A 22,012-nucleotide genomic window follows, 5' to 3' on the forward strand; every position below is an offset into this window, starting at 1 on the left:
GGGTTGGCTTGGGTGACAAAATGTCTTGTGTAGGCGTGGGTTTGTCTCCCTCTCGCTCTCTCTCCCTAAGATGTGTCCGGCATAGGCCAGGGTGCCACTCGAGGCCCAAACCAATTCTGGTTATCGCTTCTCGGCCTTTTGGCTAAGATCAAGTGTAGTATCTGTTCTTATCAGAACAAACTGAGCTAGCTACACTTGACGAGATACGATCAGGGAGACAAGCTCTGAAGCCCAGCCGAGACCGAAAGAGGGAGATCGGACGGAAGAAGAGCTTGGCAGAAAGAAGCAAGAAGACGAAGGCTCGGAGAAGACTTGGGGAGACCAGAGGAACTTCGAGGAGGAACACAGCGGGAGAAGACACCCGGAGAAGAATCCAAGATCCAGCTCCGGGAACTCAAGCAGGAACCAGCCATGGCAAGCAAGCCAGAGAAGGCAGCCAAGAAGGCTCAGGACCCAGGGACCTCCAGGAAGGCTCATCCAGAGGCTTCTTCGGCCCAAGAGGCCCCTACCTCCGACGCCAGCCAGCCGGAGGGAGCCCGGACGCCGCCTGAAAAGGCTCCAACCCTGGAGCCTTGGATGCGGCAGACGGTCGCCCTGAAGCTAAAGGCGGTGGATGGTAGGTTGCCGGACATGTCCAGCGACGTGTTCTGCAAGAAGATGATTCTGGATCAGGGCTTCTCCAGGGCGGAAACCCTGAGTGTCCAGACCTTCATGACTGGCATTTTTCTGGTAACCTTTGCCACGGTGAATGCCTGCAGGAGATACTGGGAGGCGATGAACGCAGCGATGCCGGACTCCCCTTTTCATTCTTTTTTAGGATCCTGTCCTATACAGAGGGATGAGAAGAGGATCACGGTCTCCATGCGGAACCCGCACACCCCAGGAAGAGACATCTCCACGTTCCTGGGACGTCTCTGCACAGTGGTGAGGGAGCCATCCCACATCCTTAACGGCAACGGATTCTGGACGGGTAAGTGGTCAGTAACCGTTCGACTCTACAGGGAACCAGCATCCGAGGATGGTCTCCAGCACCTGCCCCCGACATTCTCTCTGGGAAACTCCTTTGGTCTCATCTACTACCCGGACATGCCACACAACTGCAGGAAATGTGGCGGGAAAGGGCATTCGATGAAAACCTGCAAGGAGGACGCCTGCAGGGTTTGCCGGGTGACGGGACACAGCTCCAAGGACTGCCCAAAGAAGAAGACTTGCAACCTATGTGGACAGGCGGACCACCTTTACAAGGACTGCCCACAGTGGGAGAAATCCTGGGCAAGGGTTGCCGCGGCGACCCAGTATCGGGTAGTCACAGCTTCGTCGACCAAGGCAGCTACGACCAAGGCCACAGAGGCCAAGGACAAGGCGGCCAAGAACCCGGCGACCGTGGCCCCAGCCGATGCCCCAGCAGCCACGGAGTCCAGGAAAAAGAAGGGTAAGAAAACTGTTGCCCCCTCCCTGGCCCCCCCCCCCTGTCACCCCTGTCCAAACCCCTCCCCCCCGGCCAACCCTACTGAGGATTCCACTACCTCCACCTCTTTTCCCTACTCCTCAGTTGGTCTCCTCACCCCTCCCCCAAAGCCCACTCTCCCTCCCCAGACCATGAGAGCAGAGGGCCTCAGCACTCCTGCACTTTTCACCGAGGAGGATTTTCCAGCTCTTGTCTCCTCAGGTACAGGCCAAAGGAAAAGGAAGGTGGAAGATAGTCCTGTCGCAGAACCTTCCAAGCTGTTCATTGTGGATCCCAATCCACCCCAGGAAGAGGAGGATGGCCTCCTCCCAGAACCGGACGTGTTGGAGCAGATGGTGGAGTCCCTTGTGGCCGAAGAAGAAATGGAGGAGTCGGAAGCCACTGAGGCACCATCCCTGTTCGATCAGCTAGAAGAAGAGGGTCTGCTGGAGATACCTTTACCGGCAGGTGCCAAAGAGGAAGAACCGCCCGACCGGAGTGGTAACTAAGGCACACCGCCTGCGCTAACTTTCTCTTTCCTCCAATGACTGCTAACATTAACATCTTTTCCATTAATGTTAGGAGCATCAGAGACAAGTTCAGACGTCAGACGATTTTTGCTTTCCTTAACACTCAGTCTAGTAATGTATTTTTCCTGCAGGAATGCTCCCTTCCCTCCTCTAGGTCCTTCAACCATCTGGCCAGGGAATGGACCCATGGACCGTCCTACTGGTCCGGCGGGGGCGACTGTAGGTCCGCAGGGGTCGCCGTGCTAATCAGGGGAAGCGCCTTCACGTTGGATTCAGTTCAGGAACTCGTCTGCGGCAGGTTACTGCTCGTGGACGGTACCTGGGCTGGAGAACCTGTCAGGTTCATCAATGTGTACGCTTCTCCTGTGAAGAACGATCGACTGGAGCTCCTCCAAGCCCTGCGCCCTCAGCTCGCCACCACCAGGATGGTAGTGATGGCCGGGGACTTCAACTGCCCGATTGAGGCGGATGGACGCAGTTCTGGAACGGCTGCCAAGTTAGACGTCACATCCAAACTGCTCATTGAGATGGTGACCGAAGCCTCTCTCGTGGACGTTGTGGGCTCCATCGGACACGGATCCGTGAACTATTCATGGTGCCGACCTGATGGTTCGCTGCGTTCCAGGATTGACTTCGTGTTTACCTCTCGGACGGTTGGGCGGAGTGGGCACTCGATGGTCCCCTGCTTCTTCTCTGACCACAGAGCCATTCACTTTCAAGGTGCGCTGGGCCACGGCTTTCCTGTCGGCCCTGGCTCCTGGAAGCTGAACTGCTCTCTGCTGGAAAAGGGGGAAGTCCTGGAGGAGATTAGAGCGGCTTACTCCACGTGGCGGGCCTACAAGACAGGCTTCCAGTCTGTTTCTGACTGGTGGGAATACGTTAAACTCGAGTTCCGTCTCTTCTTTTAGGCAAAGAGTCAACAACAGGCGTGTGTGAAGAAGAGGGACTTCAGGAGACTCCAGCGCGAGCTGCGCTCCCTGCATGACCTTCTTCGATGTGGCTGGGACGTGAGAGAGGAGCTGGAGGAGACTAAGAAGAGCCTGAAAAGGCACTTTGAGGAGGAGTCCAAGCGAATTGTCTTCCGTTCCAAAGTGGAGAACCTGGAGAAGGGTGAGAAATGTAACTCGTTCTTTTTCAGGAAACTCCACACCGGTCATACACCCCTGAATGAACTACGAGATGAGAATGGAAACATGCGACGCGGGAAAGAGGACGTGATGAAAGTCGTCAGCGACTTCTACAGCGAACTCTACGCCCGCAAGACTACCGACCCCGAGGCCGCCGATAAGCTCCTGTCAGGTATCACTAACCATCTTGACCCTGCAGATGCGGCAGCCATGGACGTCCCTCTGACGGTGGACGAGCTGCTCTCGGCCGCCAGATCCTTTAGGTCCGGCAGGACTCCGGGCAGCGATGGTCTCCCAGCAGAGCTCTATGTAGCGCTGGGGGACCTCATCTGTCCGGACTTGTTAGATCTGTATGAGGAGATGGTGGTGGAGGGCAGAATGCCTCCGTCCCTGAGGGAAGGAATGGTCACGATCCTGTACAAGCGCAAAGGAGAGAGGTGCGACCTGAAGAATTGGCGTCCCATCACCCTTCTGAACGTCGACTACAAGATCCTGGCCAAGACGATGGCAACGAGATTGAAGACGGTTATTGGACGGATCATCCACCCGGATCAGACCTGCGGCATCCCCGGACGCCGCATCGCAGACAGCCTGGCTCTCATGCGGGACACGGTCGAGTACATCAAGGCCCGCCGGGTGCATGCATCCCTGATTTCGTTGGATCAGGAAAAGGCCTTCGACCGTGTTTCCCATGAGTTCCTGGGCAAAGCTCTGCACAGGTTAGGCTTGGGTAACATGTTTTGCTTGTATGTCCAACTAATGTATTTTGATATTCACAGCTCGGTGTTGGTAAACGGCTGGAAGACTGACCCCTTCCCGGTCCTCTCAGGGGTCAGACAAGGCTGTCCTCTGTCACCTCTTCTTTTTGTTTGTGTTATAGAACTCTTTGCAGAGGCTATCCGGCGGAATGGAGAGATCAGAGGGATCACCGCACCAGGACCAGAACGCTTCGAGGTCAAGTGCTCGCTCTACATGGATGACGTGACCGTCTTCTGCGCGGACCGGCGCTCAGTTGACACCCTCGTCCAGACCTGTGAGACCTTCGGACGGGCTTCGGGAGCCAAAGTCAACTGCGGGAAGTCGGAAGCCATGCTCTTCGGGGACTGGCAGCCGGCCTCTTCCGCCCCCTTCCCTTTCAGCATCCAGCCGGATTTCATCAAGGTTCTTGGAGTCTGGTTCGGGAGGGAAGGAGCAGCCCTCAAGTCCTGGGAGGAACGCTTGACCAAGATCACCCAACGGATCGGTCTGTGGAGCCTCAGACGCCTCACCTGTGAGGGCAAAGCACTGGTCCTGCGTAACGAGGTACTGCCCGTGCTGCAGTACACGGCCCAGGCCTGGCCCCCCCTTGCCACCGTGTGCAGGGCCATTACCAGGACGGTGTTTCGTTTTGTCTGGGGATCCAAGATGGACAGAGTAAAGCGGAGCACCATGTACAAGGATCCTCGCAAGGGTGGGAAGGGCGTACCCGATATCCCCACCCTCCTGCGATCCTCCTTCGTATGTGACTGCGTTCGCCGAACTCTGCGAGTCAAGAGAGGTTCCGCGGGTGGGTCCATGTCTCGCTTCTTCCTGCTCCCCCTTTGGAGACGGCTCGGCTGGGACAAGTGGGACAGCTCCTTCCCCTACAACTGGACGACGCCATGGTTCTACGGAGACGTGGTTCGGTTTGTGAGGGAACACCAACTGGAGGGACTCAAGCCTGATTTGTGGAAGCCAAAGACTATCCACAAACTCATCAGAGCCAAGGACGAAATGGAGAACATTCCAGGACTTCATCACGACACACTGGAGACTGTTTGGACCAACGTGTCATCGGCTGGATTGACCAACGGGCACAAGGACTTGTCATGGATGGCGATACAGGGCGGACTGCCCGTCCGGTCATTCATGCACGCCCGGAACCTGTGCAAAACCCGGTACTGCCCAAGGTGCCCCTTCGTGGAGGAAACATCGCTGCACGCCTTTTGGGACTGCCGTTTTGCACAGCGCCTGTTGGTTGCCCTGGAGGATGACCTGAGGAACTCCGTCCCTAGAGGGAGCCTATCGTACCATTCCGTACTTTATGGACTCTTCCCTGGGACTCACACCGTTGGAGCCATCCAGGAGGCTTGGCGCCTTATGAACTGCTTTAAGGACGCTATTTGGGTCGCCAGGAACCGGCTCATCTTGCAGAGGGAGAGGATGTCTATCCAGGACTGCCGCAGGCTGATCCACAGCCTGCTCAGAGACTATTCCATCATGGACAGTCCGGACGACAGCGCCGAGGAGGAGGTTTAATTCTCTTCCACGCCCCCTCCCTCCTTTTCCCGTTTATGTGCGTCTTTCAATAAAGCTTCGGGACTGTGATTTCCCCACCCTATCCCCTTTTTCCCTACACCCATCCCCCAATCGCCGGTTCGTCGTTATTTATTGTCTAACTTTTTCTTTCAGCTTGAGTGCTACGGATAGCATAGGAGCGTGATGTATAGTTAGTGCGTCGTACTCTATTGCTATGTAAGAATGATTGTATATTTCTGAGTGTACGGGGCTGCGGCACTGTACACGGTTTGTTACTTTTTTTGAGGAGTGCATGATAATAAAGATGCTGTTAAATCAAAAAAATCTGTTCTTATCAGTTTAATATCTGATACGTCCCCTATCTGGGGACCATATATTAAATGGATTTTTAGAACAGGGAGATGGAAAAAGAGCTTGCTCTGTCCACTCCACGCATTGACCTGGTATTGCAGTACCTCCAGGAACGGTGCACCCCTTCTTAACCCAGTTTCCAAAAGCAGAACTCGATTCACCTGATTCATATTAGCCCGATTAGCGAATTGAAATGAATTTTTATCTAACACACTTTTTACTTGCTTTATTCATCCAAATAGCAAACTCATCACCACTCAACTTCACCAACTCTGCTATGTCCCGTGCAGTATCTTGTTGTCAGTCTAATCTAGATCATGTGTAATTGAATGGAATAGATCCCTTTTGGACAAAGTGGAGTCAGATGCTGCAGTGACCACAGGTGTGAGAGGATCTACAATTGGCATCTGGTGTTATCTCTCTGCTTCCACTCCAAATAAAGTTACCTGTTGTTACCTGAACGTCAAATACTAAGAATGGGCGGCCTATGAAAGAATTAGTACTTTCATTAAGTATACTAAACCGGCTAATTGGGAATAGACAAACTGTAAAAAGCCCTCTGAGAAAGCCCCTCTCTAACCTTTGTTAGTAAGCTTTTCTGTAGCCTGCCTGTTGATGTATTTTCGGTTTGAACAGTGCACAACATGAAGAGACGGAACACTGGCGGCTTGTCACAATGCCCCCCGATGACATCACAATAGCGCTGCTGCCTAGAAAACAAGCTGCGCAGAAGAAGTTGTTCTTTGGGTGGGAGGGTGGGCTAGTGCAAGGAGGGGGCAATCTCTTTTTTTCCCGGGTGGTAGGGGGATGACAGGAGAAGGGAAGCGGGTGGTGAGAAAGGTACAGAGGGCAGGGTTTGGGGGCTGGGAAGGAAAGGGAAAAGATTAGGGTTTGGGGATGATGAAAGGGCTTTCTACGGGTAAGGATGGCAAAGGGTGGCAGTGACGGAAAGTCAGGCAACCTGTCCTGTCCGTCTTTTTGTATCGTGAATTGGAAAGACTGCAAGGGGGAGGGGAGTTGCTTGCGCCCTAAAGGAGGAGTTATTCAGATTCATTGCAGTGGGCGGCGGCTGCAAAACGCACCATTCTTCTTGTTTTTGCTCTGCAAAGCAGCCTTTTCAAGGGTTGGCTTGGGTGACAAAATGTCTTGTGTAGGCGTGGGTTTGTCTCCCTCTCGCTCTCTCTCCCTAAGATGTGTCCGGCATAGGCCAGGGTGCCACTCGAGGCCCAAACCAATTCTGGTTATCGCTTCTCGGCCTTTTGGCTAAGATCAAGTGTAGTATCTGTTCTTATCAGTTTAATATCTGATACGTCCCCTATCTGGGGACCATATATTAAATGGATTTTTAGAACAGGGAGATGGAAAAAGAGCTTGCTCTGTCCACTCCACGCATTGACCTGGTATTGCAGTACCTCCAGGAACGGTGCACCCCTTCTTAACCCAGTTTCCAAAAGCAGAACTCGATTCACCTGATTCATATTAGCCCGATTAGCGAATTGAAATGAATTTTTATCTAACACACTTTTTACTTGCTTTATTCATCCAAATAGCAAACTCATCACCACTCAACTTCACCAACTCTGCTATGTCCCGTGCAGTATCTTGTTGTCAGTCTAATCTAGATCATGTGTAATTGAATGGAATAGATCCCTTTTGGACAAAGTGGAGTCAGATGCTGCAGTGACCACAGGTGTGAGAGGATCTACAATTGGCATCTGGTGTTATCTCTCTGCTTCCACTCCAAATAAAGTTACCTGTTGTTACCTGAACGTCAAATACTAAGAATGGGCGGCCTATGAAAGAATTAGTACTTTCATTAAGTATACTAAACCGGCTAATTGGGAATAGACAAACTGTAAAAAGCCCTCTGAGAAAGCCCCTCTCTAACCTTTGTTAGTAAGCTTTTCTGTAGCCTGCCTGTTGATGTATTTTCGGTTTGAACAGTGCACAACATGAAGAGACGGAACACTGGCGGCTTGTCACAATGCCCCCCGATGACATCACAATAGCGCAGCTGCCTAGAAAACAAGCTGCGCAGAAGAAGTTGTTCTTTGGGTGGGAGGGTGGGCTAGTGGAAGGAGGGGGCAATCTCTTTTTTTCCCGGGTGGTAGGGGGATGACAGGAGAAGGGAAGCGGGTGGTGAGAAAGGTACAGAGGGCAGGGTTTGGGGGCTGGGAAGGAAAGGGAAAAGATTAGGGTTTGGGGATGATGAAAGGGCTTTCTACGGGTAAGGATGGCAAAGGGTGGCAGTGACGGAAAGTCAGGCAACCTGTCCTGTCCGTCTTTTTGTATCGTGAATTGGAAAGACTGCAAGGGGGAGGGGAGTTGCTTGCGCCCTAAAGGAGGAGTTATTCAGATTCATTGCAGTGGGCGGCGGCTGCAAAACGCACCATTCTTCTTGTTTTTGCTCTGCAAAGCAGCCTTTTCAAGGGTTGGCTTGGGTGACAAAATGTCTTGTGTAGGCGTGGGTTTGTCTCCCTCTCGCTCTCTCTCCCTAAGATGTGTCCGGCATAGGCCAGGGTGCCACTCGAGGCCCAAACCAATTCTGGTTATCGCTTCTCGGCCTTTTGGCTAAGATCAAGTGTAGTATCTGTTCTTATCAGTTTAATATCTGATACGTCCCCTATCTGGGGACCATATATTAAATGGATTTTTAGAACAGGGAGATGGAAAAAGAGCTTGCTCTGTCCACTCCACGCATTGACCTGGTATTGCAGTACCTCCAGGAACGGTGCACCCCTTCTTAACCCAGTTTCCAAAAGCAGAACTCGATTCACCTGATTCATATTAGCCCGATTAGCGAATTGAAATGAATTTTTATCTAACACACTTTTTACTTGCTTTATTCATCCAAATAGCAAACTCATCACCACTCAACTTCACCAACTCTGCTATGTCCCGTGCAGTATCTTGTTGTCAGTCTAATCTAGATCATGTGTAATTGAATGGAATAGATCCCTTTTGGACAAAGTGGAGTCAGATGCTGCAGTGACCACAGGTGTGAGAGGATCTACAATTGGCATCTGGTGTTATCTCTCTGCTTCCACTCCAAATAAAGTTACCTGTTGTTACCTGAACGTCAAATACTAAGAATGGGCGGCCTATGAAAGAATTAGTACTTTCATTAAGTATACTAAACCGGCTAATTGGGAATAGACAAACTGTAAAAAGCCCTCTGAGAAAGCCCCTCTCTAACCTTTGTTAGTAAGCTTTTCTGTAGCCTGCCTGTTGATGTATTTTCGGTTTGAACAGTGCACAACATGAAGAGACGGAACACTGGCGGCTTGTCACAATGCCCCCCGATGACATCACAATAGCGCTGCTGCCTAGAAAACAAGCTGCGCAGAAGAAGTTGTTCTTTGGGTGGGAGGGTGGGCTAGTGGAAGGAGGGGGCAATCTCTTTTTTTCCCGGGTGGTAGGGGGATGACAGGAGAAGGGAAGCGGGTGGTGAGAAAGGTACAGAGGGCAGGGTTTGGGGGCTGGGAAGGAAAGGGAAAAGATTAGGGTTTGGGGATGATGAAAGGGCTTTCTACGGGTAAGGATGGCAAAGGGTGGCAGTGACGGAAAGTCAGGCAACCTGTCCTGTCCGTCTTTTTGTATCGTGAATTGGAAAGACTGCAAGGGGGAGGGGAGTTGCTTGCGCCCTAAAGGAGGAGTTATTCAGATTCATTGCAGTGGGCGGCGGCTGCAAAACGCACCATTCTTCTTGTTTTTGCTCTGCAAAGCAGCCTTTTCAAGGGTTGGCTTGGGTGACAAAATGTCTTGTGTAGGCGTGGGTTTGTCTCCCTCTCGCTCTCTCTCCCTAAGATGTGTCCGGCATAGGCCAGGGTGCCACTCGAGGCCCAAACCAATTCTGGTTATCGCTTTTCGGCCTTTTGGCTAAGATCAAGTGTAGTATCTGTTCTTATCAGTTTAATATCTGATACGTCCCCTATCTGGGGACCATATATTAAATGGATTTTTAGAACAGGGAGATGGAAAAAGAGCTTGCTCTGTCCACTCCACGCATTGACCTGGTATTGCAGTACCTCCAGGAACGGTGCACCCCTTCTTAACCCAGTTTCCAAAAGCAGAACTCGATTCACCTGATTCATATTAGCCCGATTAGCGAATTGAAATGAATTTTTATCTAACACACTTTTTACTTGCTTTATTCATCCAAATAGCAAACTCATCACCACTCAACTTCACCAACTCTGCTATGTCCCGTGCAGTATCTTGTTGTCAGTCTAATCTAGATCATGTGTAATTGAATGGAATAGATCCCTTTTGGACAAAGTGGAGTCAGATGCTGCAGTGACCACAGGTGTGAGAGGATCTACAATTGGCATCTGGTGTTATCTCTCTGCTTCCACTCCAAATAAAGTTACCTGTTGTTACCTGAACGTCAAATACTAAGAATGGGCGGCCTATGAAAGAATTAGTACTTTCATTAAGTATACTAAACCGGCTAATTGGGAATAGACAAACTGTAAAAAGCCCTCTGAGAAAGCCCCTCTCTAACCTTTGTTAGTAAGCTTTTCTGTAGCCTGCCTGTTGATGTATTTTCGGTTTGAACAGTGCACAACATGAAGAGACGGAACACTGGCGGCTTGTCACAATGCCCCCCGATGACATCACAATAGCGCTGCTGCCTAGAAAACAAGCTGCGCAGAAGAAGTTGTTCTTTGGGTGGGAGGGTGGGCTAGTGGAAGGAGGGGGCAATCTCTTTTTTTCCCGGGTGGTAGGGGGATGACAGGAGAAGGGAAGCGGGTGGTGAGAAAGGTACAGAGGGCAGGGTTTGGGGGCTGGGAAGGAAAGGGAAAAGATTAGGGTTTGGGGATGATGAAAGGGCTTTCTACGGGTAAGGATGGCAAAGGGTGGCAGTGACGGAAAGTCAGGCAACCTGTCCTGTCCGTCTTTTTGTATCGTGAATTGGAAAGACTGCAAGGGGGAGGGGAGTTGCTTGCGCCCTAAAGGAGGAGTTATTCAGATTCATTGCAGTGGGCGGCGGCTGCAAAACGCACCATTCTTCTTGTTTTTGCTCTGCAAAGCAGCCTTTTCAAGGGTTGGCTTGGGTGACAAAATGTCTTGTGTAGGCGTGGGTTTGTCTCCCTCTCGCTCTCTCTCCCTAAGATGTGTCCGGCATAGGCCAGGGTGCCACTCGAGGCCCAAACCAATTCTGGTTATCGCTTCTCGGCCTTTTGGCTAAGATCAAGTGTAGTATCTGTTCTTATCAGTTTAATATCTGATACGTCCCCTATCTGGGGACCATATATTAAATGGATTTTTAGAACAGGGAGATGGAAAAAGAGCTTGCTCTGTCCACTCCACGCATTGACCTGGTATTGCAGTACCTCCAGGAACGGTGCACCCCTTCTTAACCCAGTTTCCAAAAGCAGAACTCGATTCACCTGATTCATATTAGCCCGATTAGCGAATTGAAATGAATTTTTATCTAACACACTTTTTACTTGCTTTATTCATCCAAATAGCAAACTCATCACCACTCAACTTCACCAACTCTGCTATGTCCCGTGCAGTATCTTGTTGTCAGTCTAATCTAGATCATGTGTAATTGAATGGAATAGATCCCTTTTGGACAAAGTGGAGTCAGATGCTGCAGTGACCACAGGTGTGAGAGGATCTACAATTGGCATCTGGTGTTATCTCTCTGCTTCCACTCCAAATAAAGTTACCTGTTGTTACCTGAACGTCAAATACTAAGAATGGGCGGCCTATGAAAGAATTAGTACTTTCATTAAGTATACTAAACCGGCTAATTGGGAATAGACAAACTGTAAAAAGCCCTCTGAGAAAGCCCCTCTCTAACCTTTGTTAGTAAGCTTTTCTGTAGCCTGCCTGTTGATGTATTTTCGGTTTGAACAGTGCACAACATGAAGAGACGGAACACTGGCGGCTTGTCACAATGCCCCCCGATGACATCACAATAGCGCTGCTGCCTAGAAAACAAGCTGCGCAGAAGAAGTTGTTCTTTGGGTGGGAGGGTGGGCTAGTGGAAGGAGGGGGCAATCTCTTTTTTTCCCGGGTGGTAGGGGGATGACAGGAGAAGGGAAGCGGGTGGTGAGAAAGGTACAGAGGGCAGGGTTTGGGGGCTGGGAAGGAAAGGGAAAAGATTAGGGTTTGGGGATGATGAAAGGGCTTTCTACGGGTAAGGATGGCAAAGGGTGGCAGTGACGGAAAGTCAGGCAACCTGTCCTGTCCGTCTTTTTGTATCGTGAATTGGAAAGACTGCAAGGGGGAGGGGAGTTGCTTGCGCCCTAAAGGAGGAGTTATTCAGATTCATTGCAGTGGGCGGCGGCTGCAAAACGCACCATTCTTCTTGTTTTTGCTCTGCAAAGCAGCCTTTTCAAGGGTTGGCTTGGGTGACAAAATGTCTTGTGTAGGCGTGGGTTTGTCTCCCTCTCGCTCTCTCTCCCTAAGATGTGTCCGGCATAGGCCAGGGTGCCACTCGAGGCCCAAACCAATTCTGGTTATCGCTTCTCGGCCTTTTGGCTAAGATCAAGTGTAGTATCTGTTCTTATCAGTTTAATATCTGATACGTCCCCTATCTGGGGACCATATATTAAATGGATTTTTAGAACAGGGAGATGGAAAAAGAGCTTGCTCTGTCCACTCCACGCATTGACCTGGTATTGCAGTACCTCCAGGAACGGTGCACCCCTTCTTAACCCAGTTTCCAAAAGCAGAACTCGATTCACCTGATTCATATTAGCCCGATTAGCGAATTGAAATGAATTTTTATCTAACACACTTTTTACTTGCTTTATTCATCCAAATAGCAAACTCATCACCACTCAACTTCACCAACTCTGCTATGTCCCGTGCAGTATCTTGTTGTCAGTCTAATCTAGATCATGTGTAATTGAATGGAATAGATCCCTTTTGGACAAAGTGGAGTCAGATGCTGCAGTGACCACAGGTGTGAGAGGATCTACAATTGGCATCTGGTGTTATCTCTCTGCTTCCACTCCAAATAAAGTTACCTGTTGTTACCTGAACGTCAAATACTAAGAATGGGCGGCCTATGAAAGAATTAGTACTTTCATTAAGTATACTAAACCGGCTAATTGGGAATAGACAAACTGTAAAAAGCCCTCTGAGAAAGCCCCTCTCTAACCTTTGTTAGTAAGCTTTTCTGTAGCCTGCCTGTTGATGTATTTTCGGTTTGAACAGTGCACAACATGAAGAGACGGAACACTGGCGGCTTGTCACAATGCCCCCCGATGACATCACAATAGCGCTGCTGCCTAGAAAACAAGCTGCGCAGAAGAAGTTGTTCTTTGGGTGGGAGGGTGGGCTAGTGGAAGGAGGGGCAATCTCTTTTTTTCCCGGGTGGTAGGGGGATGACAGGAGAAGGGAAGCGGGTGGTGAGAAAGGTACAGAGGGCAGGGTTTGGGGGCTGGGAAGGAAAGGGAAAAGATTAGGGTTTGGGGATGATGAAAGGGCTTTCTACGGGTAAGGATGGCAAAGGGTGGCAGTGACGGAAAGTCAGGCAACCTGTCCTGTCCGTCTTTTTGTATCGTGAATTGGAAAGACTGCAAGGGGGAGGGGAGTTGCTTGCGCCCTAAAGGAGGAGTTATTCAGATTCATTGCAGTGGGCGGCGGCTGCAAAACGCACCATTCTTCTTGTTTTTGCTCTGCAAAGCAGCCTTTTCAAGGGTTGGCTTGGGTGACAAAATGTCTTGTGTAGGCGTGGGTTTGTCTCCCTCTCGCTCTCTCTCCCTAAGATGTGTCCGGCATAGGCCAGGGTGCCACTCGAGGCCCAAACCAATTCTGGTTATCGCTTCTCGGCCTTTTGGCTAAGATCAAGTGTAGTATCTGTTCTTATCAGTTTAATATCTGATACGTCCCCTATCTGGGGACCATATATTAAATGGATTTTTAGAACAGGGAGATGGAAAAAGAGCTTGCTCTGTCCACTCCACGCATTGACCTGGTATTGCAGTACCTCCAGGAACGGTGCACCCCTTCTTAACCCAGTTTCCAAAAGCAGAACTCGATTCACCTGATTCATATTAGCCCGATTAGCGAATTGAAATGAATTTTTATCTAACACACTTTTTACTTGCTTTATTCATCCAAATAGCAAACTCATCACCACTCAACTTCACCAACTCTGCTATGTCCCGTGCAGTATCTTGTTGTCAGTCTAATCTAGATCATGTGTAATTGAATGGAATAGATCCCTTTTGGACAAAGTGGAGTCAGATGCTGCAGTGACCACAGGTGTGAGAGGATCTACAATTGGCATCTGGTGTTATCTCTCTGCTTCCACTCCAAATAAAGTTACCTGTTGTTACCTGAACGTCAAATACTAAGAATGGGCGGCCTATGAAAGAATTAGTACTTTCATTAAGTATACTAAACCGGCTAATTGGGAATAGACAAACTGTAAAAAGCCCTCTGAGAAAGCCCCTCTCTAACCTTTGTTAGTAAGCTTTTCTGTAGCCTGCCTGTTGATGTATTTTCGGTTTGAACAGTGCACAACATGAAGAGACGGAACACTGGCGGCTTGTCACAATGCCCCCCGATGACATCACAATAGCGCTGCTGCCTAGAAAACAAGCTGCGCAGAAGAAGTTGTTCTTTGGGTGGGAGGGTGGGCTAGTGGAAGGAGGGGGCAATCTCTTTTTTTCCCGGGTGGTAGGGGGATGACAGGAGAAGGGAAGCGGGTGGTGAGAAAGGTACAGAGGGCAGGGTTTGGGGGCTGGGAAGGAAAGGGAAAAGATTAGGGTTTGGGGATGATGAAAGGGCTTTCTACGGGTAAGGATGGCAAAGGGTGGCAGTGACGGAAAGTCAGGCAACCTGTCCTGTCCGTCTTTTTGTATCGTGAATTGGAAAGACTGCAAGGGGGAGGGGAGTTGCTTGCGCCCTAAAGGAGGAGTTATTCAGATTCATTGCAGTGGGCGGCGGCTGCAAAACGCACCATTCTTCTTGTTTTTGCTCTGCAAAGCAGCCTTTTCAAGGGTTGGCTTGGGTGACAAAATGTCTTGTGTAGGCGTGGGTTTGTCTCCCTCTCGCTCTCTCTCCCTAAGATGTGTCCGGCATAGGCCAGGGTGCCACTCGAGGCCCAAACCAATTCTGGTTATCGCTTCTCGGCCTTTTGGCTAAGATCAAGTGTAGTATCTGTTCTTATCAGTTTAATATCTGATACGTCCCCTATCTGGGGACCATATATTAAATGGATTTTTAGAACAGGGAGATGGAAAAAGAGCTTGCTCTGTCCACTCCACGCATTGACCTGGTATTGCAGTACCTCCAGGAACGGTGCACCCCTTCTTAACCCAGTTTCCAAAAGCAGAACTCGATTCACCTGATTCATATTAGCCCGATTAGCGAATTGAAATGAATTTTTATCTAACACACTTTTTACTTGCTTTATTCATCCAAATAGCAAACTCATCACCACTCAACTTCACCAACTCTGCTATGTCCCGTGCAGTATCTTGTTGTCAGTCTAATCTAGATCATGTGTAATTGAATGGAATAGATCCCTTTTGGACAAAGTGGAGTCAGATGCTGCAGTGACCACAGGTGTGAGAGGATCTACAATTGGCATCTGGTGTTATCTCTCTGCTTCCACTCCAAATAAAGTTACCTGTTGTTACCTGAACGTCAAATACTAAGAATGGGCGGCCTATGAAAGAATTAGTACTTTCATTAAGTATACTAAACCGGCTAATTGGGAATAGACAAACTGTAAAAAGCCCTCTGAGAAAGCCCCTCTCTAACCTTTGTTAGTAAGCTTTTCTGTAGCCTGCCTGTTGATGTATTTTCGGTTTGAACAGTGCACAACATGAAGAGACGGAACACTGGCGGCTTGTCACAATGCCCCCCGATGACATCACAATAGCGCTGCTGCCTAGAAAACAAGCTGCGCAGAAGAAGTTGTTCTTTGGGTGGGAGGGTGGGCTAGTGGAAGGAGGGGGCAATCTCTTTTTTTCCCGGGTGGTAGGGGGATGACAGGAGAAGGGAAGCGGGTGGTGAGAAAGGTACAGAGGGCAGGGTTTGGGGGCTGGGAAGGAAAGGGAAAAGATTAGGGTTTGGGGATGATGAAAGGGCTTTCTACGGGTAAGGATGGCAAAGGGTGGCAGTGACGGAAAGTCAGGCAACCTGTCCTGTCCGTCTTTTTGTATCGTGAATTGGAAAGACTGCAAGGGGGAGGGGAGTTGCTTGCGCCCTAAAGGAGGAGTTATTCAGATTCATTGCAGTGGGCGGCGGCTGCAAAACGCACCATTCTTCTTGTTTTTGCTCTGCAAAGCAGCCTTTTCAAGGGTTGGCTTGGGTGACAAAATGTCTTGTGTAGGCGTGGGTTTGTCTCCCTCTCGCTCTCTCTCCCTAAGATGTGTCCGGCATAGGCCAGGGTGCCACTCGAGGCCCAAACCAATTCTGGTTATCGCTTCTCGGCCTTTTGGCTAAGATCAAGTGTAGTGTTGTTCGAAGAGGTGGTTTAAGCTCCAGGCCACCTTAGTACAATGATACAATGCACACTGGAAGGTTGCGCTTGCTAGTACTCTGGGTGGATAGTATATTCATCTAGAGGAAAACATGGCCCTACCAGGATCGAGGCTATTAGACTGAGTAAGGGTGGGGGGCTATGGTACAACGTGCCCCAGGACTGACGACCCTGGAGTGAGTCTGAGCTTGCTGGCTTGGGACCCCGGCAAGCCTTGGGCTCTGTAGCACACCGTACCTTGCCTTTTCATACTTTTTGAGCATATTACCCTATCCCGGCCTTCTGGCTAGGAAGGGAAATTTTTATAATCCCGGTCGGAGGTCTGGTCAGCTTTGGGCTGAGAAACTAACACCCGGTTGGAGGTCTGGGTCAGCTTCGGCTGAGAAACCAACACCCGGTTGGAGGTCTGGGTCAGCTTCGGCTGAGAAACCAACACCCGGTTGGAGGTCCGGTTAGCCTTGGGCTGAGAAACCAACACCGGTTGACGGTCCGGGCAGTTTCGGCTGCGAAACCAACAACTAGTAGCTCTCTACTCCACTTGGGTAAGATGCCTGGGTGGACGCTGGGAGCAACGACAAGGCTCAACCAGGCTTCGGCTTGGGGGAGCACCGAAGATCCCTGACCCTTGCTGTGGCCTTCTGGCTCGGAGGGACGGGGTTGATTTTTGGGGACCCTCTCCTCACGGTGGGGTCCACACGAATCCTAGCCTTTGCACTGTTTTTGGTGTGACTTCGGTCATGCATTTTTTGTGGTGCTTTGGAAAGCTTCATTAAATCAAAAATCTGTTCTTATCAGTTTAATATCTGATACGTCCCCTATCTGGGGACCATATATTAAATGGATTTTTAGAACAGGGAGATGGAAAAAGAGCTTGCTCTGTCCACTCCACGCATTGACCTGGTATTGCAGTACCTCCAGGAACGGTGCACCCCTTCTTAACCCAGTTTCCAAAAGCAGAACTCGATTCACCTGATTCATATTAGCCCGATTAGCGAATTGAAATGAATTTTTATCTAACACACTTTTTACTTGCTTTATTCATCCAAATAGCAAACTCATCACCACTCAACTTCACCAACTCTGCTATGTCCCGTGCAGTATCTTGTTGTCAGTCTAATCTAGATCATGTGTAATTGAATGGAATAGATCCCTTTTGGACAAAGTGGAGTCAGATGCTGCAGTGACCACAGGTGTGAGAGGATCTACAATTGGCATCTGGTGTTATCTCTCTGCTTCCACTCCAAATAAAGTTACCTGTTGTTACCTGAACGTCAAATACTAAGAATGGGCGGCCTATGAAAGAATTAGTACTTTCATTAAGTATACTAAACCGGCTAATTGGGAATAGACAAACTGTAAAAAGCCCTCTGAGAAAGCCCCTCTCTAACCTTTGTTAGTAAGCTTTTCTGTAGCCTGCCTGTTGATGTATTTTCGGTTTGAACAGTGCACAACATGAAGAGACGGAACACTGGCGGCTTGTCACAATGCCCCCCGATGACATCACAATAGCGCTGCTGCCTAGAAAACAAGCTGCGCAGAAGAAGTTGTTCTTTGGGTGGGAGGGTGGGCTAGTGGAAGGAGGGGGCAATCTCTTTTTTTCCCGGGTGGTAGGGGGATGACAGGAGAAGGGAAGCGGGTGGTGAGAAAGGTACAGAGGGCAGGGTTTGGGGGCTGGGAAGGAAAGGGAAAAGATTAGGGTTTGGGGATGATGAAAGGGCTTTCTACGGGTAAGGATGGCAAAGGGTGGCAGTGACGGAAAGTCAGGCAACCTGTCCTGTCCGTCTTTTTGTATCGTGAATTGGAAAGACTGCAAGGGGGAGGGGAGTTGCTTGCGCCCTAAAGGAGGAGTTATTCAGATTCATTGCAGTGGGCGGCGGCTGCAAAACGCACCATTCTTCTTGTTTTTGCTCTGCAAAGCAGCCTTTTCAAGGGTTGGCTTGGGTGACAAAATGTCTTGTGTAGGCGTGGGTTTGTCTCCCTCTCGCTCTCTCTCCCTAAGATGTGTCCGGCATAGGCCAGGGTGCCACTCGAGGCCCAAACCAATTCTGGTTATCGCTTCTCGGCCTTTTGGCTAAGATCAAGTGTAGTATCTGTTCTTATCAGTTTAATATCTGATACGTCCCCTATCTGGGGACCATATATTAAATGGATTTTTAGAACAGGGAGATGGAAAAAGAGCTTGCTCTGTCCACTCCACGCATTGACCTGGTATTGCAGTACCTCCAGGAACGGTGCACCCCTTCTTAACCCAGTTTCCAAAAGCAGAACTCGATTCACCTGATTCATATTAGCCCGATTAGCGAATTGAAATGAATTTTTATCTAACACACTTTTTACTTGCTTTATTCATCCAAATAGCAAACTCATCACCACTCAACTTCACCAACTCTGCTATGTCCCGTGCAGTATCTTGTTGTCAGTCTAATCTAGATCATGTGTAATTGAATGGAATAGATCCCTTTTGGACAAAGTGGAGTCAGATGCTGCAGTGACCACAGGTGTGAGAGGATCTACAATTGGCATCTGGTGTTATCTCTCTGCTTCCACTCCAAATAAAGTTACCTGTTGTTACCTGAACGTCAAATACTAAGAATGGGCGGCCTATGAAAGAATTAGTACTTTCATTAAGTATACTAAACCGGCTAATTGGGAATAGACAAACTGTAAAAAGCCCTCTGAGAAAGCCCCTCTCTAACCTTTGTTAGTAAGCTTTTCTGTAGCCTGCCTGTTGATGTATTTTCGGTTTGAACAGTGCACAACATGAAGAGACGGAACACTGGCGGCTTGTCACAATGCCCCCCGATGACATCACAATAGCGCTGCTGCCTAGAAAACAAGCTGCGCAGAAGAAGTTGTTCTTTGGGTGGGAGGGTGGGCTAGTGGAAGGAGGGGGCAATCTCTTTTTTTCCCGGGTGGTAGGGGGATGACAGGAGAAGGGAAGCGGGTGGTGAGAAAGGTACAGAGGGCAGGGTTTGGGGGCTGGGAAGGAAAGGGAAAAGATTAGGGTTTGGGGATGATGAAAGGGCTTTCTACGGGTAAGGATGGCAAAGGGTGGCAGTGACGGAAAGTCAGGCAACCTGTCCTGTCCGTCTTTTTGTATCGTGAATTGGAAAGACTGCAAGGGGGAGGGGAGTTGCTTGCGCCCTAAAGGAGGAGTTATTCAGATTCATTGCAGTGGGCGGCGGCTGCAAAACGCACCATTCTTCTTGTTTTTGCTCTGCAAAGCAGCCTTTTCAAGGGTTGGCTTGGGTGACAAAATGTCTTGTGTAGGCGTGGGTTTGTCTCCCTCTCGCTCTCTCTCCCTAAGATGTGTCCGGCATAGGCCAGGGTGCCACTCGAGGCCCAAACCAATTCTGGTTATCGCTTCTCGGCCTTTTGGCTAAGATCAAGTGTAGTATCTGTTCTTATCAGTTTAATATCTGATACGTCCCCTATCTGGGGACCATATATTAAATGGATTTTTAGAACAGGGAGATGGAAAAAGAGCTTGCTCTGTCCACTCCACGCATTGACCTGGTATTGCAGTACCTCCAGGAACGGTGCACCCCTTCTTAACCCAGTTTCCAAAAGCAGAACTCGATTCACCTGATTCATATTAGCCCGATTAGCGAATTGAAATGAATTTTTATCTAACACACTTTTTACTTGCTTTATTCATCCAAATAGCAAACTCATCACCACTCAACTTCACCAACTCTGCTATGTCCCGTGCAGTATCTTGTTGTCAGTCTAATCTAGATCATGTGTAATTGAATGGAATAGATCCCTTTTGGACAAAGTGGAGTCAGATGCTGCAGTGACCACAGGTGTGAGAGGATCTACAATTGGCATCTGGTGTTATCTCTCTGCTTCCACTCCAAATAAAGTTACCTGTTGTTACCTGAACGTCAAATACTAAGAATGGGCGGCCTATGAAAGAATTAGTACTTTCATTAAGTATACTAAACCGGCTAATTGGGAATAGACAAACTGTAAAAAGCCCTCTGAGAAAGCCCCTCTCTAACCTTTGTTAGTAAGCTTTTCTGTAGCCTGCCTGTTGATGTATTTTCGGTTTGAACAGTGCACAACATGAAGAGACGGAACACTGGCGGCTTGTCACAATGCCCCCCGATGACATCACAATAGCGCTGCTGCCTAGAAAACAAGCTGCGCAGAAGAAGTTGTTCTTTGGGTGGGAGGGTGGGCTAGTGGAAGGAGGGGGCAATCTCTTTTTTTCCCGGGTGGTAGGGGGATGACAGGAGAAGGGAAGCGGGTGGTGAGAAAGGTACAGAGGGCAGGGTTTGGGGGCTGGGAAGGAAAGGGAAAAGATTAGGGTTTGGGGATGATGAAAGGGCTTTCTACGGGTAAGGATGGCAAAGGGTGGCAGTGACGGAAAGTCAGGCAACCTGTCCTGTCCGTCTTTTTGTATCGTGAATTGGAAAGACTGCAAGGGGGAGGGGAGTTGCTTGCGCCCTAAAGGAGGAGTTATTCAGATTCATTGCAGTGGGCGGCGGCTGCAAAACGCACCATTCTTCTTGTTTTTGCTCTGCAAAGCAGCCTTTTCAAGGGTTGGCTTGGGTGACAAAATGTCTTGTGTAGGCGTGGGTTTGTCTCCCTCTCGCTCTCTCTCCCTAAGATGTGTCCGGCATAGGCCAGGGTGCCACTCGAGGCCCAAACCAATTCTGGTTATCGCTTCTCGGCCTTTTGGCTAAGATCAAGTGTAGTATCTGTTCTTATCAGTTTAATATCTGATACGTCCCCTATCTGGGGACCATATATTAAATGGATTTTTAGAACAGGGAGATGGAAAAAGAGCTTGCTCTGTCCACTCCACGCATTGACCTGGTATTGCAGTACCTCCAGGAACGGTGCACCCCTTCTTAACCCAGTTTCCAAAAGCAGAACTCGATTCACCTGATTCATATTAGCCCGATTAGCGAATTGAAATGAATTTTTATCTAACACACTTTTTACTTGCTTTATTCATCCAAATAGCAAACTCATCACCACTCAACTTCACCAACTCTGCTATGTCCCGTGCAGTATCTTGTTGTCAGTCTAATCTAGATCATGTGTAATTGAATGGAATAGATCCCTTTTGGACAAAGTGGAGTCAGATGCTGCAGTGACCACAGGTGTGAGAGGATCTACAATTGGCATCTGGTGTTATCTCTCTGCTTCCACTCCAAATAAAGTTACCTGTTGTTACCTGAACGTCAAATACTAAGAATGGGCGGCCTATGAAAGAATTAGTACTTTCATTAAGTATACTAAACCGGCTAATTGGGAATAGACAAACTGTAAAAAGCCCTCTGAGAAAGCCCCTCTCTAACCTTTGTTAGTAAGCTTTTCTGTAGCCTGCCTGTTGATGTATTTTCGGTTTGAACAGTGCACAACATGAAGAGACGGAACACTGGCGGCTTGTCACAATGCCCCCCGATGACATCACAATAGCGCTGCTGCCTAGAAAACAAGCTGCGCAGAAGAAGTTGTTCTTTGGGTGGGAGGGTGGGCTAGTGGAAGGAGGGGGCAATCTCTTTTTTTCCCGGGTGGTAGGGGGATGACAGGAGAAGGGAAGCGGGTGGTGAGAAAGGTACAGAGGGCAGGGTTTGGGGGCTGGGAAGGAAAGGGAAAAGATTAGGGTTTGGGGATGATGAAAGGGCTTTCTACGGGTAAGGATGGCAAAGGGTGGCAGTGACGGAAAGTCAGGCAACCTGTCCTGTCCGTCTTTTTGTATCGTGAATTGGAAAGACTGCAAGGGGGAGGGGAGTTGCTTGCGCCCTAAAGGAGGAGTTATTCAGATTCATTGCAGTGGGCGGCGGCTGCAAAACGCACCATTCTT

At 49.3% G+C, this 22,012-nt stretch overlaps 11 non-coding genes and 2 pseudogenes across 11 annotated transcripts; all 13 read left to right on the forward strand.

Annotated features, from left to right (window-relative positions):
- Window positions 1-122: 122 nt before the first annotated feature.
- LOC142285248 (U2 spliceosomal RNA) lies at window positions 123-226 on the forward strand (annotated as a pseudogene).
- A 5,427-nt stretch (window positions 227-5,653) lies between these two features.
- On the forward strand, window positions 5,654-5,858 carry LOC142285230 (U2 spliceosomal RNA; annotated as a pseudogene).
- A 1,117-nt stretch (window positions 5,859-6,975) lies between these two features.
- Window positions 6,976-7,166, forward strand: LOC142285297 (U2 spliceosomal RNA). Its single transcript, XR_012746713.1, has one exon. It is a non-coding gene; the product is annotated as a U2 spliceosomal RNA (small nuclear RNA).
- A 1,117-nt stretch (window positions 7,167-8,283) lies between these two features.
- Window positions 8,284-8,474, forward strand: LOC142285168 (U2 spliceosomal RNA). Its single transcript, XR_012746598.1, has one exon. It is a non-coding gene; the product is annotated as a U2 spliceosomal RNA (small nuclear RNA).
- A 1,117-nt stretch (window positions 8,475-9,591) lies between these two features.
- On the forward strand, window positions 9,592-9,782 carry LOC142285218 (U2 spliceosomal RNA). Its single transcript, XR_012746646.1, has one exon. It is a non-coding gene; the product is annotated as a U2 spliceosomal RNA (small nuclear RNA).
- A 1,117-nt stretch (window positions 9,783-10,899) lies between these two features.
- Window positions 10,900-11,090, forward strand: LOC142285169 (U2 spliceosomal RNA). The gene has a single exon (XR_012746599.1). It is a non-coding gene; the product is annotated as a U2 spliceosomal RNA (small nuclear RNA).
- A 1,117-nt stretch (window positions 11,091-12,207) lies between these two features.
- On the forward strand, window positions 12,208-12,398 carry LOC142285170 (U2 spliceosomal RNA). The gene has a single exon (XR_012746600.1). It is a non-coding gene; the product is annotated as a U2 spliceosomal RNA (small nuclear RNA).
- Window positions 12,399-13,514: 1,116 nt separating this feature from the next.
- Window positions 13,515-13,705, forward strand: LOC142285171 (U2 spliceosomal RNA). Its single transcript, XR_012746601.1, has one exon. It is a non-coding gene; the product is annotated as a U2 spliceosomal RNA (small nuclear RNA).
- Window positions 13,706-14,822: 1,117 nt separating this feature from the next.
- On the forward strand, window positions 14,823-15,013 carry LOC142285172 (U2 spliceosomal RNA). The gene has a single exon (XR_012746602.1). It is a non-coding gene; the product is annotated as a U2 spliceosomal RNA (small nuclear RNA).
- Window positions 15,014-16,932: 1,919 nt separating this feature from the next.
- On the forward strand, window positions 16,933-17,125 carry LOC142285229 (U2 spliceosomal RNA). Its single transcript, XR_012746656.1, has one exon. It is a non-coding gene; the product is annotated as a U2 spliceosomal RNA (small nuclear RNA).
- Window positions 17,126-18,242: 1,117 nt separating this feature from the next.
- LOC142285174 (U2 spliceosomal RNA) lies at window positions 18,243-18,433 on the forward strand. The gene has a single exon (XR_012746604.1). It is a non-coding gene; the product is annotated as a U2 spliceosomal RNA (small nuclear RNA).
- A 1,117-nt stretch (window positions 18,434-19,550) lies between these two features.
- On the forward strand, window positions 19,551-19,741 carry LOC142285175 (U2 spliceosomal RNA). The gene has a single exon (XR_012746605.1). It is a non-coding gene; the product is annotated as a U2 spliceosomal RNA (small nuclear RNA).
- Window positions 19,742-20,858: 1,117 nt separating this feature from the next.
- LOC142285176 (U2 spliceosomal RNA) lies at window positions 20,859-21,049 on the forward strand. The gene has a single exon (XR_012746606.1). It is a non-coding gene; the product is annotated as a U2 spliceosomal RNA (small nuclear RNA).
- The last annotated feature ends 963 nt before the right edge of the window (window positions 21,050-22,012 follow it).

This window comes from Anomaloglossus baeobatrachus, unplaced genomic scaffold (genome assembly GCF_048569485.1).
Source record: "Anomaloglossus baeobatrachus isolate aAnoBae1 unplaced genomic scaffold, aAnoBae1.hap1 Scaffold_597, whole genome shotgun sequence".
NCBI classification, from domain to species: Eukaryota; Metazoa; Chordata; class Amphibia; order Anura; family Aromobatidae; genus Anomaloglossus; species Anomaloglossus baeobatrachus.